This window comes from Amblyraja radiata, chromosome 34, assembly GCF_010909765.2.
Source record: "Amblyraja radiata isolate CabotCenter1 chromosome 34, sAmbRad1.1.pri, whole genome shotgun sequence".
Classification (NCBI taxonomy): Eukaryota; Metazoa; Chordata; class Chondrichthyes; order Rajiformes; family Rajidae; genus Amblyraja; species Amblyraja radiata.
The window spans coordinates 19142528-19160023 of NC_045989.1; the positions used below are offsets into that span (position 1 = coordinate 19142528).

The following is a 17496-nucleotide window of genomic DNA, read 5'->3' on the forward strand; positions in this document are numbered from 1 at the left end:
TTCGATCCTAACTATGGGTGCTGTTCGTATGGAGTTTGTACGTTCTCCCTGTGACCGCGACTGGGTGCTCCCGTCTCCAAAGACGTGCAAGTTTATAGGTTAATTGGCTTCAGTAAAACTTGTAAATTGTCCCTAGTGTGTAGGATAGAGTTAGTGTACGGGGATCGCTGGTCGGCATGGCCTCGGTGGGACGAAGGGCCTGTTTCCGCGTTGTACGTCTAAAGGCTAAAGAGTGGTTAGCGCCTTCACTGCAGACTCTGCGGGGAACATTTGTGCTCTCCGTGGGCAGGAGGCTTGTGTTTCCCCATCCTCTGGTCACGAGTCTAGATTCATGTGGTCTACTACCTTCACCTCTGCTTAGTAAAGATCAGTTGTGCAGCATCGGATAACCTCCTGTTGAAGGGGGGGGGGGGGGGAAGGGGGGAAGATTCCTATCAGTTCATAAGGTCATGTGATAGGAGTAGAATTAGGCCGTTCGGCCCATCAAGTCTACTCCGCCATTCAATCATGGCTGATCTATCTCTCCCTCCTAACCCCATTCTTCTGCCTTCGCCCCATAACCTCTGACACCCGTACTAATCAAGTTCCCCCAAATTCCACCAAACATGTACATACTTGGGGCCAATTTCCCTACCAACCAGTCACATGGCACATACACAGGACCCTTGGTCTTCCATATCCGTCTAACCAAAAGGTACTCAAGGCTACCAATCCCATGGAGGTAATTAATCCACAGCACTGTACGCTTTGGCGATTCACGTGATTTAAGTCACTTGAATGTTTTCAGAGATCCGGTCTCCACCACCTTCCCTGCCGTGGATGAGAAAGCTCACGAGGAAAGGAAATGGTGGAATTGACTCAGAGAAGATCGGTCTAGTACGGGGAGGAGTAAAACTGGAAGCTGTGGCTACGAATGTGTCACTAAGAATGTGTCAAATGGGGACGTTGGAATAAACTCCTTTATCAGGGGAGTGGTGACCATGTGGAACAGCTTAGGCAGATGGATCAGTGTGAAGATGGAGGGAAGGGGAGGTGGTGATGGCAGCAAGGTGAGGATGGATGAGATGAGGCTGCGTGGTCAGTGTAGTGCGGAAGAGTCGACGTGGTTGTGTGGTGATGGAGTTCACCTACCAGGAGAACCATCGTGCTTCCTGAGTGAACATTTCATTTGGTGTCTCACAGCATGTGGAGTCATACAGCATGCAAACAGGCCCTTTGGCCCCAATCTGCTCATGGTGACCAAAGTCATAGAGTCGTACAGCGTGGAAACAGGCCCTTTGGCCCAACTTGCCCACAATGACCAGCAAACCCCATTTAAACTAGTCCCACGTAGGAGGGCGGCGTGGTGACACACCTGTAGAGTTGCTACCATACAGCGGCCGAGACCCGGTTTTGATCCTGTCTGTACGGAGCTTGTACGTTCTCCCCGTGACCTGAATGGGTTTTCTCCAGGAACTCCGGTTTACTCCCACACTCCAAAGATGTCCAGGTTTGCAGGCTAATTGGCTTGGTATAATTAAACATCGCCCATTCCTCCTCTCCAGAGATGCTGCTTCACCCGCTGAGTTACTCCAGCATTTTGTGTCTACCTTCACTACCCAAGTGTGCGTAGCATAATGTTGGTGTGTGGGGATCGCTGATGGGCGCGGACTTATTGGGTTGCAGGGCCTGTTTCCATGCTCTAGTTTGGAGATACAGCACGGAAACAGGTCCTTCGGCCCACCGAGTCCGCACCGACCAGCGATCCCCACACATTAACACTATCCTACACACACTAGGGACAATATTACACTTTACACCAAGCCAATTAACCTACAAACCTGTACGTCTTTGGAGTGTGGGAGGAAGCCAAAGATCTCGGAGAAAACCCACGCGGTCACGGGGAGAACGTACAAACTCTACAAATACAGACATCACCCGTAGTCTGGATCGAACCCGGGTCTCTGCAAGCGCTGTTATGCCCCTGTCCCACTTGGGAAACCTGAACGGAAAACCTCTGGAGACTTTGCGCCCCACCCAAGGTTTCCGTGCGGTTCCCGGAGGTTTTTGTCAGTCTCCCTACCTGCTTCCACTACCTGCAACCTCCAGCAACCACCTGCAACCTCCGGGAACCGCACGGAAACCTTGGGTGGGGCGCAATGTCCAGAGGTTTCCGTTCAGGTTTCCTAAGTGGGACAGGTACATAATGCAGCTGTGCCACCGTGCCACCCAAAGGAACAAAAGCCAGCCCTTGTTCGGCCTGTTTGGCCTCTAAACCTTTCCTTTGAGTGAGTGAGTGAGTGAGCATGCAATCATGCCTGCATGTTTCAAGGTCACATTCACACGCTTCTTTAACTGCCACCGTGACTCACACAAGTACACCCAAGCTCACCTGCTCAGGTGTGTGTGTGTGTATGTGTGGCTTGGCTGGTGAGAGTCACACAGGATGCTGCGAGGTGTGGCTTAACGGAGGGTCACCTTGCAAACACAACCACAGGAGGAGCACAACCAGCAACAAGTTCATACAGTGCAAGTGCTGCTCACGTTAGTGTCAACCCTACAGACACGCACATTCCAGTATATTTTGTAAGACCTACATGGGTTACTCATCCTTGGTTAGTACATGTTTGTGAGATCAACTTACAGCCTTGAAACTGATCCAGTAACACCATTGATCATGGTTGGTTCTGACACTGAAAGTGAAGTCTCCCTCACAATGCTCATTTAAATGTTCTGAAAAGATTTTAGAAAGTTATTCGAAAGTTGAGGTAGGGCTATGTTGCAGGATACAAAGCCTATTTTATGGGGAGGCAGCAGTGGTTTTTGGAATGAGACGCACCTAGGCTGCTTTCCTCATTTGTTAAAGTCATGGTCATAGTGGTATACAGTGATACAGTGTGGAAACAGGCCCTTCGGCCCACACCAACCAACATGTCCCATCTACACTAGTCCCACCTGCTTGCATTTGGCCCATATTCCACTAAACCTGTCCTAATCCATGTACCTGTATAAATGTTTCTTAAACATTGTGATTGTACCTGCCTCAACTATGTCCTCCAGCAGCTCGTTCCACACACCCATCACCCTATGTGTGAAAAAGTTACCCCTCAGGTTCCTATTAAATCTCTTCCCCCTCATCTTAAACCTATGTCCTCTGGTTCTCGAGAGCCCTGCTCTGGACAAGAGACTCAGTGCGTCTACCCGATCTATTCCCCTCATGATTTTGTACACTTCTGCAAGATCACCCCTCATCCTCCTGCGCTCCAAGGAACAGAGTCCTAGCCTGCTCAACCTCTGCCTGTAGCTCAGGCCCTCGAGTCCTGGCAAAATCTTCGTAAATCTTCTCTCCACCCTTTTTTCAGCCTGACAACATCTTTCCTGTAACATGGCGCCCAGAACTGAACACAATGTTTAAATTGTGTAGGTAGGAATTGCAGGTGCTTGTTTGCACCAAAGATAGACACAAAATGACGGAGTAACTCAGCGGGACAGGGTGCATCTCTGGAGAGAAGGAATGGGTGACGTTTCGGGTCGATACCCTTCTTCGGAATAAATGGTCTTATTAAATTGTTAGTTTTAATTAATTTAAACCATTAACATAATTAATTTTATATCCCGAACTAAACACTTTCTTTGCCGACATTGAGAAATTGTATTGAGGGCTTTTACTTTGGAGTGTTATATTTGGTCAGGATTATTATTTTTCATTCCTGCTAGCAATTTAATGAGTTCTTTGACAATGGATATCTATCTGTCCATATTTAGTCTTTCCCCAGAGATAGCTGATTCACATTTACTGCGCCTGGTGATCCTTCCATTATTGTGGTCTCCCTTTGTAGTTGATTCCCATTGTTAGGCACTTCAATCATTGTTTTATTTTTGATGAGCATTTTTTAATTGCGATGTTGGTTCGGGGCTGGTGGATTTCACCGCTTGCCCCATGGATGGGTCGTTACAGTCTCGGGGGAAACCGTACGTGGAGGAGATCAATAAGTTTGAGCAATGTTTTACCCGAAGTGACGCGGATGATTAGCGAACCTTGCACCTTCTCACCCCGAATGTCTTTGCTACTCGTGGAGTAAATTAGCTGAGACACTGCCTACTCCTTGAGGGGAATTGTTGCCTCCTAATCTTTGTTCCTTCCTGTTCCACCTCCACAAGTGGAATCAACAAATTTAGCAGAGGCTGGATTGGGAATTTGGGACCTCCTTATAATTGGTCCCAGTTTAAAAAAAAAAAGCATTGATTTCCTCATCATTTGGCTGATTGCAGACTTTACTGCTGCAGAATAATTGTACACTACAGGACATGCATAATTTATATGAACACATGCAGATTGGAAAATGTATCTAAATACTTTGTGCTTTTATGCACAGCTATTCAACATATATGAAGCAATAGTGCACTACATGTGACAGTGGCTGGTTAGTACAAGGGAGGGGATGGTTCATCCTAGTATCAGAAGTTGATTCATCAGTTCATAAGCTGTTGGAGCAAACATAGGCCATTCGGCCCATCAAGTCTACTCCGCCTTTCGATCCTGGCTGATCTATCTTTCCCTCTCAACCCCTTCCTTCTGCCTTCTCCCCATGACCCTTGACAATCGCACTAATCAAGAACCTATTAATCTCCAGATTATTCACTGATTTGGCCTCCGCAGCCATCTGTGGCAATGAATTCTGCAGGTTTGCCACCCTCTGACTAAAGAAATTCTGCCCCATCTCCGTACGAAAGGTACGTCCTTTTATTCCGAGGCTATGGCCTCTGGTCCTAGACTCTCCCACTGATAGGTTTGAATGATTTGATGCAAATGCTTATTGTTTAAGATCAAAGAAGAAAAACGTGTTTTGGATACTTGGAAAACCTGACATGAATGAGGTTTACTGAATGTCATCTCACCTCTGGTGACACTGCAAGAACATATGCATTAAATTGTAAAAACAAATCTCTTTTTGTTCTGCTATCCTTTACATTATTAACATTTAAATAATGCACACTGTAGGCATATAATTCAAATAAATAAATGTTGCCCTTGCCCTTTGTATTCTAATGCCGTTGCAAGCAACAAAGCAATTTTATACCATACATTTTTCATAATTAGGAAAGAAACAAACAGATGGGTTTTTTTTGCACAATGCTGTTTTTATATCATTTTCCATGGTCTTGTTATTAATTAAATTTAAAAAATAGGCGGTGGCTGCTTTTAATGTGGTTCTGCATTTGCATGGTTATTTTCATTGTGCCTAAAGCTTTTCACAGTACCCCAGGACACGTGACGATAATAAATCAAACTAAACTATGTTTTTGCAAAGCAAAGGCTTTTCACTTCCCCTTCAGGAGATCCCTAGTGCTTTACACCCATTGAATGCCCTTTGAGGATTAGTGACTCTGCGATATCATAAACACGTCTGTCAGTTTATACACAGCGAACTCCCATAACTGCAATGTGGCAATATCTGGATAATCCACTAAATTAGGGTGTGTACCAAGGGTGCCTTCCCTGCTCTTCACCAAGGTAGAACCTAGGTGCCTTTTCTGTTCAGCTGGGTCTTGGTTTATCTTCTCAATCTCCCCTGACGTGGGAGCTGATGATCTTAAGGCAAATGGTGACCTTGGTAGCATTTTGTGTCTACCCCCTTACTGGCTGTCATGCCTTAGTTTGATATTATGTTTGACGTAACCTGTTTGAAACTACAAAATATATTCCAAATGGAAATGCGCTTTGTTGGCTGTGAAGCATTTTGGAGATTGAGGATGCTAAGGGCACACTACAAATGCATGGCTTTCTTTCTGAATGTATCTCTGTAAGATTACCGAAGATAGACATAAAATGCTGGAGTAATGCCCCTGTCCCACTTAGGAAACCTGAACGGAAACCTCTGGAGACTTTGCACCCCACCCAAGGTTTCCGTGCGGTTCCCGGAGGTTGCAGGTGGTTGCCAAAGGTTGCAGGTAGTGGAAGCAGGTAGGGAGACTGACAAAAACCTCCGAGAGCCGCACGGAAACCTTGGGTGGGGCGCAAAGTCTCCAGAGGTTTCCGTTCAGGTTTCCAGAGTGGGACAGGGGCATAACTCAGTTGGACAGGCAGCATCACTGGAGAGAAGGCATGGGTGACGTTTCGGGTCAGTACTGAAGTAGGACCTCGACCCGAAACGTCACCCATTCCTTCTCTCCAGAGATGCTGCCTGTCCCACTGAGTTCCTCCAGCATTTTGTGTCTATCTTCGGTGTAAATCCACATCTGCATTTCCTTCCTGCACATTTTGTCTGTAAGATCACCTCTCAGGCACCTCCACTGAAGGTCGTAAAGCTCAGTTTGACTGGAGATTTCTCGTTGAGAGCCCGAGGCATGGGGTGAGTTCAGAGTTCTTCTGTCCACTGCTCTCAGGGCCTGTTGTCTTTCCTGTGCCATGTACATCTCAGCCTGGGCTCAGTATCAGAAAGCTGGGTCTCGACCCGAAACGTCACCCATTCCTTCTCTCCAGAGATACTGCCTGTCCCGCTGAATTACTCCAGCATTTTGTATCCATCTCAGTATCAGAGACGTGGTTTTGCCTCGAACTCCAATTCAAGGTTAGCTTCTTCCAATTTGTGCTTTAATGTTACCGAGCTGGGCACATCAGCAATTCATTTCCTGTTGGGATTGCTATTCCATAGCTATTAAACATGTTCACTGCACTGAAACCTCTACATCGTTTAACATTATCAATGTCATTCATGGACTATTTGCATAGCTCTCTCTTTTCCCCCCTTGTCTGTTTTGCTATTGTCTGATTCAAATCTCACTCTCTTTTGCTCTGCTCACTCTTTTTATATTTTCCACCTCGCGTTGTATGTGCTTCAAGGGCTGCCTTTTATTGGGTTTGTCTGTGGCGGACAGTTTGACATTCAGGGGAGGGTTTGGAGATGTTGATCGAACGTTGCCGCGGGTTGTGTTTCTGGCGCTGACCCAAGCAGGCCGATCAGAGGGGTGGGTGGCAGGCAAATCACTGCCGACTGAATAAGATGTCAGGCAGAGTGACACTCGAGTCTCATGATCATCACGGAACAAACAGGCCAAGCATTTCTGTCAAGGAAACGTGTCTATCTTGTGCCTATCCACCTTGATCAGATCCAGCACAGAATATTTCTAATCTCTATGATGCCATCTCTTTCCCGGGAGTTGTCTACTCTGATCTCAACATTTCTCCTCACCCATGACACTTTCTATATTCTTGCATTTTCAACACATATCCAATTTCTCTTTAGATATAATACAGGTTTTGTCTCCGTTTATCTTCACTTGTTTGAAGGCATTGCTCCCTGCTAAGGTTTAATTCCTTGGCTGCTGCTTGTCCTCCAGTTGCAAGACTAAATGTATTATTTTTTCATAAGTTCTACAATATGTTAGATATGATTTTCATGAGGCAGTGTTGCACAGATTCATCCCATTTTGATTCTGTCATAAGTTCAAATGTTCCTGGAGCAGAATTAGGCCATTCAGCCCATCGTCTACTCTTTAGTTTAATCATGGCTTATCCATCTTGCTTTCTCAACCCCATTCTCCTGCCATTCCCCCATAACCTCTGACACCCGTACTAATCACAAATCTGTCAATCTCCACCTTAAATATATCAAGTGACGGCCTTCACAACCTTCTGTGACAATTAATTCCACAGATTCACCACCTTCTGGTTCAAGAAATTCCTCATCATCTCCTTTCTAAAGGTACATTCTTTTATTCTGAGGCTGTGGCCTCTGGTCCTAGACTCTCCCTCTGGTGGAAACATCCTCTCCACATTCACTCTACCCGGGCCTTTCACTATTCAGTAAGTTTCAATTAGGGGCCCTCTCATCCTTCTAAAGTCTAGCGAGTACAGGCCCAGTGCCGTCAAACGCTCACCGTATGTTCTCCCTGCAAGTCTGGTAATACACATGTTGGGGGAGTAACTCGCCTGCAAGGAGGGTGGTTGGGCTCTGATCCCATTCATCTGACTGACTTCAATCTCAGAATGCTGCATGAACTTTAAGTGTGAGAAACCTCTCAAACACTTGTAACCAAAATGGTCGATGAGGGCTGGGCATAAGGCAGAGGAGCAGAATGGGTGGCACTGTGGCTCAGCGGGAGAGTTGCTACCTTACAGCGCCAGAGACCCGGGTCCGATCCAGACTACGGGTGCTGTCTGTACGGAGTTTGTACGTTCTCCCCGTGTCCAGTGTGAGCATTCTCCGGGTGCTCCGGTTTCCTCCCGCACTCCAAGGATGTGCAGGTTTGTAGGTTAATTGGCTTCTGTTAATTGTAAATTGTCCCTAGTGTGTGTTGGATAGAGCAAGTGTAGGGGTTGATCGCTGGTCTGCGCTGACTCGGTGGGCCGAAGGGCCTGTTTCTACGCTGTATCTGAGAAGTAAAGACTAAAGTAATGTCTGTAGAGACTGCCGTCAATGGGTACTGGTGCTGTGGCAAGAGAGATACTCGGTAGACAGGAGCGTTGTGATCGCTGGCAGCAAGCACAGGGATTTAACAGTGTGACAGGAAGAAGATGTTCGAAGCTTTGAAAATTCAGAGCAAATAAACCGTGTGCTGAGAATGGCACAGTTCAAAACGCAGGTGATCTGAGTGATACTGACAGTGAGATTGGGATGCAATGCACCTGATCAAACTCAGTGGAAAGTGAACTGAAGTGTATTGAATTTATAGTTTTCTGCTCAGAGTGAGTGCCTTGCCAGGAAAAACTAGAGTCACCAGCATGATTTAACATCTGTTTTTCATGGCAATCCTGTTTTCATTGCAATTGAGCTGCGCAGACTCAAGAAGTGATCACTCATCCATCATTTACCCTTTCTTGGTCTATCTGGCCTTGCTGCACTTTGCCTTAAGTAATAACTTCAAGGGTGTTACTGAGAGTTGCCGACACCATCATTCAGATTTAGCCCCATGTCTAAGAAGATGTTTAGGGCGCCACAGTGGTGCAGTGGTAGAGTTGCAGCCTCGCAGCACCAGAGATCCGGGATCGATCCTGCCCCCGGGCGTTGCCTGTGCGGAGTTTGTACAGTGATCGCTGGCCGGTGCGAACTCGATGGGCCGAAGGGCCACTGTTCCCACGCTGTATCTCTAAAGTCTACCATCGGGAAGAAGGTGCAGGAGCCTGAGAACCGTGACCAGCAACAACCATCAGGTTCTTGAACCAACCTGAGCAACACCTTACCTCCGACTAAACTACGAAGGATAGGCACAAACTGCTGGAGTAACTCAGCGGGTCAGGCAGCATCCTGGGAGAAGAAGGATGGGAGACGTTTCGGGTCGGAACCCTTCTTTCCTGAAGAGGCGTTACCTGGGCCGTTGAGTTACTCCAGCACTTTGCGTCTGGGGTGGAAAATTGCAACCTTCACGTGGTCCACCCTGTTTCCACTAATGCAATCGACCTGACGTGCACAAACAATCAGATCAAATAGAACAAGTTGACCTACTACTTTAGGCTGTGCACGCCATACGCAAGAAGAAGACTTTGTGTCTATCTTCGGTATAAAACAGCATCTGCAGTTCTTCCTTACACCAAACTACTAAGGACTTGGTTTAGTTGTTAAGCTGCAGCAGGTACAAATGTAATTGTTCCAGAGCATATAACAATTAAACACACTTGACTCTTGTTTCGCTTCATATTTCACGTATTGGTGCTTTGGCAATGATCCTTGGGTTAAATTTCACCTACTCTTTCCTGTAATAGTGAGTACGATTTTTCAGGACAATCGACAGGGCAGGGGCTATTGCCCGAATACTGGATTTCCACGCCAATGTTATATTAACCCAAAGTGTCTTTTGTCGCACACAAGTAACGATGTGCAGAGGCAGGCGCACATTCCCTCAGGCAGCTTTTGGATGAATATCTAATTAATCTGACGAGCCGGCTTTCTTTGAAGAAATAAAATGCTGACTCTAACAACGAGAGAACTTAGTTTCTCTTCAGATAGCTTGAGAGAATCCCAAGTGTTCTCCTGAACTACAGAGCAGTTTAATGGTGACTAAATTTAACATCTCACTTGAAGAATAGCACCTCGGATAACACTTAATTTGTCCTAATTTATGTCCTGATGTACTGGTGGGCCTTAAATGTCCCAGACTTTGACTTGGAGCAGGGGAATTAGTGCCCAGAGAGTCAGGGCTTTTCACAACTACTAAAGAGGGCAATCTATGTGATTAACTGGGCAACATTTTCATTTGACCTCGACCTAAACTTTGATCTCATCTGCCCTTAACATGATGCAATTTCGAACATTCTGCAGGTTGGTCTTTGCATTAATTTTCTAAATGGCACAAAAGTGACCATTCCACCTCGAACTCCAGCAAAGCACAGTCTGGAATAGAATCTATATCGATGTTTCCGTAAATACAGCACGCAGTAGTGAAACTGAGGGTCTCAAAACCTCAAGGTTATTTTCCTGGTTTTTACCTAATATTTCCATTGTTTCGTATCCTGTATTTTAAGTGGTATAGATCATGGTGTATAGCCAAAATAATGAGATCAGCAAAAATAAATAAAACTGTTTTTACCATGAAAAATATCAGATATGCCCGTGTGTTTTCTTGCCTTTTTTTTGTGACATTTTTCAAGCAGGATTTCATCAAATCCTTAGGCTCATTTATACCAGAAAGATTACTCGAAATAAACCAAATTCTGATTATGCTTATTATTTTTTATCATTTATCACCCAATAAGATGGTTTTCTGATGCCCCTGAGCTTATGCAGCAGAACGTGAGTAGCAGTGTCCATCTGGTCACGTGTAAAATGTGTGAATTAAAAGCAGTTTTTATATTTATTGTTTATTTTTTTTACTGTTCATACTTTGTGTTTAAGCTTTCCATTGATATACTGAATAATGAATAGAACTTAAAATACATGAAATAAGAATCAAGTTTGCTCACCTATTTTAGCGGTTTCATTTGCTAGACCCTCGCGTTGAGTAACGTCGTGAATGCTATTTACAGCGCTATAACGGGGTTATTTTGCACTCGTCGCGATTAAAAAATTCAAACAACGGGATTATAATGACCCTGGCGTGAACTATGGGCCTCATTGTAGGTTAGGTGCCGGCATTTTGTAAAGGAGTTTAGAAGTCAGTTAAGGGCCTGTCCCACTTTCACAACCTTTTTTACTCGTGGACATTTTTCATCAGGCTAGAAAAATCTCCCCCACCTACATGATGCCATGAGTACCTACGACTAGCATCACAACCTGCCTACGACCTTGTGACGACCATGCTGCGAGTACGAGTCAAGGGCAAACTCGGCAGAGGTCGTGAATTAGGTCGTGAAAGTGGGACAGGCCCTTGAATGTTCCCATATGTCTTGGATGTCTTATAATTTTTTTTTAAATCTTTGTTTCTGTTTTCAAATTTTGAATATTAAATTTTGGTCAAATTTTGATTGATTTTGATGACAAATTAGCTCAAATGAATCATTGGTCTATTCTATTCATATATCATAGGCCCATTTTTAATGCTATGGTATTTCATTATGATTTAATAACTTTCAAGTTTGGCCACCCATGTCACAGGTTGGCAACCTTATTTACTGAATCGCCCAGATATATGTAGTCCCAGAAGAATGAATAATTCGAGAACCGTTCCATGTAATTGGGTACACAGGTGTCATCAAAACTAGCTATGAAGACTGAAGTGATTTCTATCAACATAAAAACAGAACTACTTTCAAAAACTTCTAATATGGCTTGCAAACTCCCAGGATTAGCTTGCTCTTGAGCTTCCAGCCCTCATTCCCCCACTTTGGGGATTAATTCATTCTGTTTATGGTCGTCTGTGTCCAGGAACCTGCCAAGCAAATCCAGTTGATGTGCTGCTCAGTGTTCTACAGGGAACGAGAAAACAAAATAGGAAAGTCTGGATGGACTGTTCATGGAATTGGAATATTTGGTTCGAGAACTCGAAGAGGAGTTTGCTTTTGGCTTTTCGTTTGTACATTTTGGCACAGTGGAAGGTTCAGAGCCTGAAAGTTAGAATTCAGTTCGTTTTGGACTACACATTGGCAGGAACTATTATTTTTTGTTCTGTTCTGAGCCATAGTGGGGCGGTTTTGATTTGCTGTGATTTGGAGTTCAAATAGTCTCCGGGCCATATGGCTGAATTCTCCGTGGGTACAATTGTTTAGCGTAGATAAACAGGCCCCTCGGCCCACCGAATCTGCACCGACCAGCAATCCCGTACACTAGCACTATCCTACACACTAGGGACACTTTACAATCTTTACCAAAGCTAATTAACCTACAAACCTGTACGTCTTTGGGGAGGGGGGGATGTGGGATGAAACCGGAGCGCCTGGAGAAAACAGACGTGGTCAGGGGGAGAATGTACAAACTCTGTACAGACAGCACCCATGGTCAGGATCGAACCTGGATTTCTGGTGCTGTAAAGCGGCAACTCTACCGCTGCGCCACCTATCTATTTTCTATGTTTCTACAACATCTACCTCATTACAACCCACAGGCCACTGTGCTAAGGTCCAACCTCCATGATTTGTCGATGGGGCTGCTTTGCATGGAGAGTGCTAAAGCCAGAATCAGTTAGGGGCTGCAGATTATGACAATGGGTTGAAGGTGCTTAAGATAACATTTGCATAAATTGTGTTCAGACAAGGAACAGATGTGCTGTTAAATTCCATCATCTAAAATAAGTTACCAGTTGTACAGCTTTGATGTTAACTTTGCAACAAAAAAAAGCAGCATTTTACCATCTGTCCCAACTTGTCTCTGTTTTATACGGAAGTAATACCTCTCAGGTGTAGTTAGCGTGGGATGTGGGATCGGCAACAAACCAGTTTTCTCAGCAAACTCTCCCCCTTTCATGATGCCCTGTTGAATGTTGTGATGTTTGTTTGAGATGGAGAAATAAAAATTGGAACGTGCCCTAGAAAATTAGTCTATGATCATCACATGTGCCGAGGTACAGTGGAAAGCTTTGCTTTGCCTTTGTTTTGATTTTCCAATCTATACTATACAGTATGAGTAGGAAGCAACTGCTGGTTTAAACCGAAGATAGACTCAAAATGTTGGAGTAACTCAGCGGGACAGGCAGCATCTTTGGAGAGAAAGAATGGGTGACGTTTCGGGTCGAGACCCTTCGACAAACATTGCCTCTACTTCTTTCGGAGAGTGGGGAAATTGAGCCAAAATAGAAAGAAAATCAGAACCATTTTACCAGGGTGGAAATGACAAGACTAGAGGGCATAGGTTTAAGGTGAGAGGCCGGGGGGCGGTGCAGACCAGGGTTGGCATCGGTAGCCCAGGCTGGCGGTGAAGGTTGCTACGTCCGTCAGCTATAACCAAAATCCGCTATAAAGCGATCTGTAATAACGAAGGTTTACTGTATAGTAGTATTACACAAAAAGCTGGTGTAACTCAGCGAGACAGGCAGCATCTCTGGAGAGAAGGAACCGGGTCTGAAGAAGGGTCTCCAGAGATGCTGCTTGTCCTGCAAAGTTACTCCAGCTTTTGGTGTCTATCTTCGCAGTGAACAGGTTAATGTGGTTGGTCCACAACAGATCATTGATAATATTAACGTCAAGGAACTTGAAGCTCTCAACAGTTCTACCTCGGCACCATTGAGGCTGATTGGGGCAAGTACTGCACCACACTTCCTGAATTAGATTTTTTAGTACTTTTTAAATAAATAATATGAGAATTATTAATGATCGTCTACATTTTAAAAGAGACGGGGCAAGCTTCTTTTACACAGAGAGTGATGGATACTTGGAATGCATGGTCTGGGGTGTTGACAAAGGCAGATATGATGGTGGATATGGATCATGTGCAGGTAGAGGCTATTAGTTAAACAAGCATTATGTGCAGCACAGACATTGTGGGCCGAAAGGCCTGTTCCTTTTGCTTTACTGTTCTAAGTTTTATGTTGTAACTTGTGTGCACTGAAAGGAAATAATGCTCCTGGCATATTGTGCCAATTCCTCAAGTATTAATTATAGTCAGAGATTTAAAGTTAGAGCTTAGAGATGCATGATGCATAAACTGTGGATTGTTTTGCATTTGATGGATTGTCCATTCGTTGGCAATGATTCTTTAATAAAGGGCTCTGTTGAAGCATGTTCCGAGTTGCCGTTGGTGCATGCAGTGCCTGAGCTGAACGTACAGCCAGTACTGTCCTTTCTCCTCATGTTTCCAGTTGCATTACATGCAGCTCTCGACGGCTGAGAAGGGCTGTTCAAGAGAGAATGTTTTATTGCCATATGTCCCAGACAGAACAAAGAAATCCTTACTTGCAGTAGCACTACAGATAGACATATACATGCACACAGCACTCTGTAAACAATGTAATCAATGAGAAAAAAGGGGAAATATTCAGCATGTATATGTAAATATATATATATATTTGTGTGTGTTTGTGTGTGTGTGAGATGTATATATATATATATATGTGTGTGTGTGTGTGTGTGTATGTGTCTATATATGTGTGTGTCTATATAGATGTGTTTGTTGTTTTTATGTGTGTCTGTGTGTGTGTGTATATATATATGTGTGTGTATATATATATATGTGTGTGTGCTTGTGTCTATATGTGTGTGTGTCTATATAACAATAATAATAATAATAATAAATACTTTATTGATCCCCTCAGGGAAATTCAGATGTCCAGAAGCCCCCAACCAACAAACCCACAGATTCAAAAGGAACGCAGACAGAAAATACATAGAATACAATGTGGACACTACCTGAGAGCAATAAATACTTAAAAAGATCAATAATTAACAATTAAAAATTTAAAAATTGCAAAATGCATCCCCCTACAGCCTAGCGGTCCGAATTATAAAATCTAATGGCTGCAGGGGTGAAGGATCTCCTGAACCGCTCCGTTCTACAGGGCAGGGAGAGGAGCCGGTTGTTGTTCCGAGTGCTCTTTTGACTCTCCAGAATTACATGGAGGAGATGCCCAGGGTTTTTCAGGATGACCTGCACCTTGTGCCTCATACGCCTCTCAAGCACCTCCATCCCAGAGTCTACTCTCCCCTCCAGCACTGAGCTAGCTCGTTTAACCAGTTTGACCAGCTTCTTGTTGTTTTTTGCACTAATTCTGCCGCCTCAGCAGACAACAGCGTAGAAAATAACACTTGCAACCACAGTGTTGTAAAACATGTGCAGCATATCATTACACACATTGAAGGATTTGAGCCTTCTGAGGAAAAAGAGTCTGCTCTGGCCTTTTTTGTAGAGGGAGTCAGAGTTGACAGACCAGTAGTTTGTTATCAAGGTGCACTCCAAGGTATTTATATGTCTGCACCACCTCAATGTCAGCCCCTGCAGCGTTGACCGGCTGAAGGGGGAGCTTGGACCTGCCAAAGTTAACCACCATCTCTTTAGTCTTAGTTGAGTTCAGGATGAGACAGTTCTCTTCACTCCAGACACAAAAGGCACTGGTCAAGTTCCTGTATTCCTCCTCCTGCCCGTTCCTTACACATGCCACAATCACTGTATCATCTGAATATTTCTGTACGTGGCATGTGTCAGACTTATAGTTAAAGTCTGCTGTATACAGGGTGAAGAGGAACGGGGCCAGAACCGTTCCCTGTGGGGCTCCAACATTGCACACCACTGTGCCAGAGACACTGTCCCCCAGCTTGACAAACTGTGGTCGACCCGTCAGGTAGTCGTATATCCAGGAGATAAATGTGGAATCCACCCCATCTTCTTTTTTTTTTTTTAATATTTTATTTTATTAGAAGTAAGTACAGTCATATGGCACCAAAGTGCCTAATATATATTTTCATAATACATTTTATGTACAACTTCTTTTTTTTTTTTTTGTTACACTGAAAAAAGATTAGAATAAGAAAAAGAAGTTAGATAGTAAAGGATAGAAAGATGTGAAATATATAGTGTGTGAAAAAAGAAAACGAGTAAATGAAGAAAGTTGAGAGAGAGAATAGAGAAAAGAAAAGAAAAGAAAAAAAAAAGAAAAAAAAAAGAGAAGGAGATCATTATTTATAGTCTTGACCAACCCTCGTCCAGTCCTGAAACAGTTATTTTTTACAATTGTGTTGCACCATATGATTCCAAAAAAACGACGAATGGAGACCAACTCGTTATGAATTGGTCTGATTTATCCATTAGGAGGAATCGCATTTCCTCAAGATGAGCGGTGTCCAACATACTTGCAATCCACATTTTAAGCGTTGGTATTGATGTACCCTTCCAAAATTTAAGAATTAATTTTTTTGCGATTATTAAACCATAGTTAAGGAATAGATTTTGAGATGTGTTCAATTTATTCCCATCTTCCATTACGCCAAATATAATCATTTCAGTATTAGGTTCCATTCTTGTCTTGAATAATTTTGTAAATATTTCAAAAATATCATTCCAAAATCTATAAAGTTTTATGCAGGAAACTAAGGAGTGTGTTATAGTTGCCTTTTGGGCTAGACATTTATCACAAGTGGCGGATATATTTGGATAAAATTTGTTCAATCTTGTTTTTGAATAATATAATCTATGTACAATTTTAAATTGAATTAAATTATGTCTTACATTAATTGAACATTTGTGAATATATATCAGGTATTTTTCCCATTTAACCTTCGTAATTTTTATCATTAGTTCCCGTTCCCACTCTTCTCTAAGTACCTCTGTCGATGGTAGGTCTATATTTAGAATGCTATTATATAAATATGATATTAATTTTTGTGAGTCAGCTTCAATATTCATTGCTTCTTCCAATAAGTCAGGAGTTACTTTTTGATATCCTTGTATATATTTTTTCACGAAATCGCAAATCTGAAGATATTTAAAATGTTGGTTGTTTTTCAATTTAAATTTTAATTGTAATTGTTGGAATGATAGTAAGTTTCCCATTTCATACATATCCCCGATCCTTCTAATTCCGAGACTTTCCCATTGGTTATATGTCTTATCAATAAGAGATGGTTTAAATAAAGGGTTATTCGCTATTGGCATTAACAGTGATAAATTTCTTAATTTTAAAGATAATTTTATTTGTTTCCAAATTCTTATTGTACCATATATAATTGGGTTCTTCTTATATATTGTGTTATTCAGTTTTTTTGGGGAGAAGAGGATCGTTCCTATATTACAAGGATGGCAATCCTCCTTCTCCATTTTTATCCATTCTGTCTGTTGGGTAGAACTATCCAACCAATAAATCATATTCTTAATATGCACTGCCCAGTAATAATACATAAAATTCGGAAGTGAAAGTCCCCCGACCTCTTTTGGTTTACATAAGTGTTTTTTTGTGATTCAATGTGATCTATAGTCCCAAATATAATTAGTAATATTAGAGTCTAATTTAAAAAATATATATTTTGGTATATATACCGGTATAGATTGAAATAGGTATAGTAATTGTGGTAGGAAGATCATTTTTATTGCATTTATTCTACCTAATAATGATAAGGGAAGTGTTTTCCAAAATTTAATCAACGTATTAAGTTTATTTAATAAAGGCATGAAATTAGCATTGAATAATGCTTTATATTTTCTAGTAATCTGAATACCCAAA

General features: G+C 43.0%; 1 long non-coding RNA gene across 2 annotated transcripts in view; it reads right to left on the bottom strand.

Moving 5' to 3' along the window:
- Positions 1–17496, bottom strand: part of LOC116991591 — a 37522-nt gene that overhangs the window by 3009 nt on the left and 17017 nt on the right. The window contains exon 3 of one of the 2 annotated variants that reach the window (XR_004416832.1): positions 13765–14180. The exons of the other annotated variant lie outside the window; for it this stretch is intronic. This is a non-coding gene — a long non-coding RNA (uncharacterized LOC116991591). Of the gene's footprint in view, positions 1–13764; positions 14181–17496 lie in introns of those variants that run through there. 2 annotated transcript variants of the gene reach the window in all.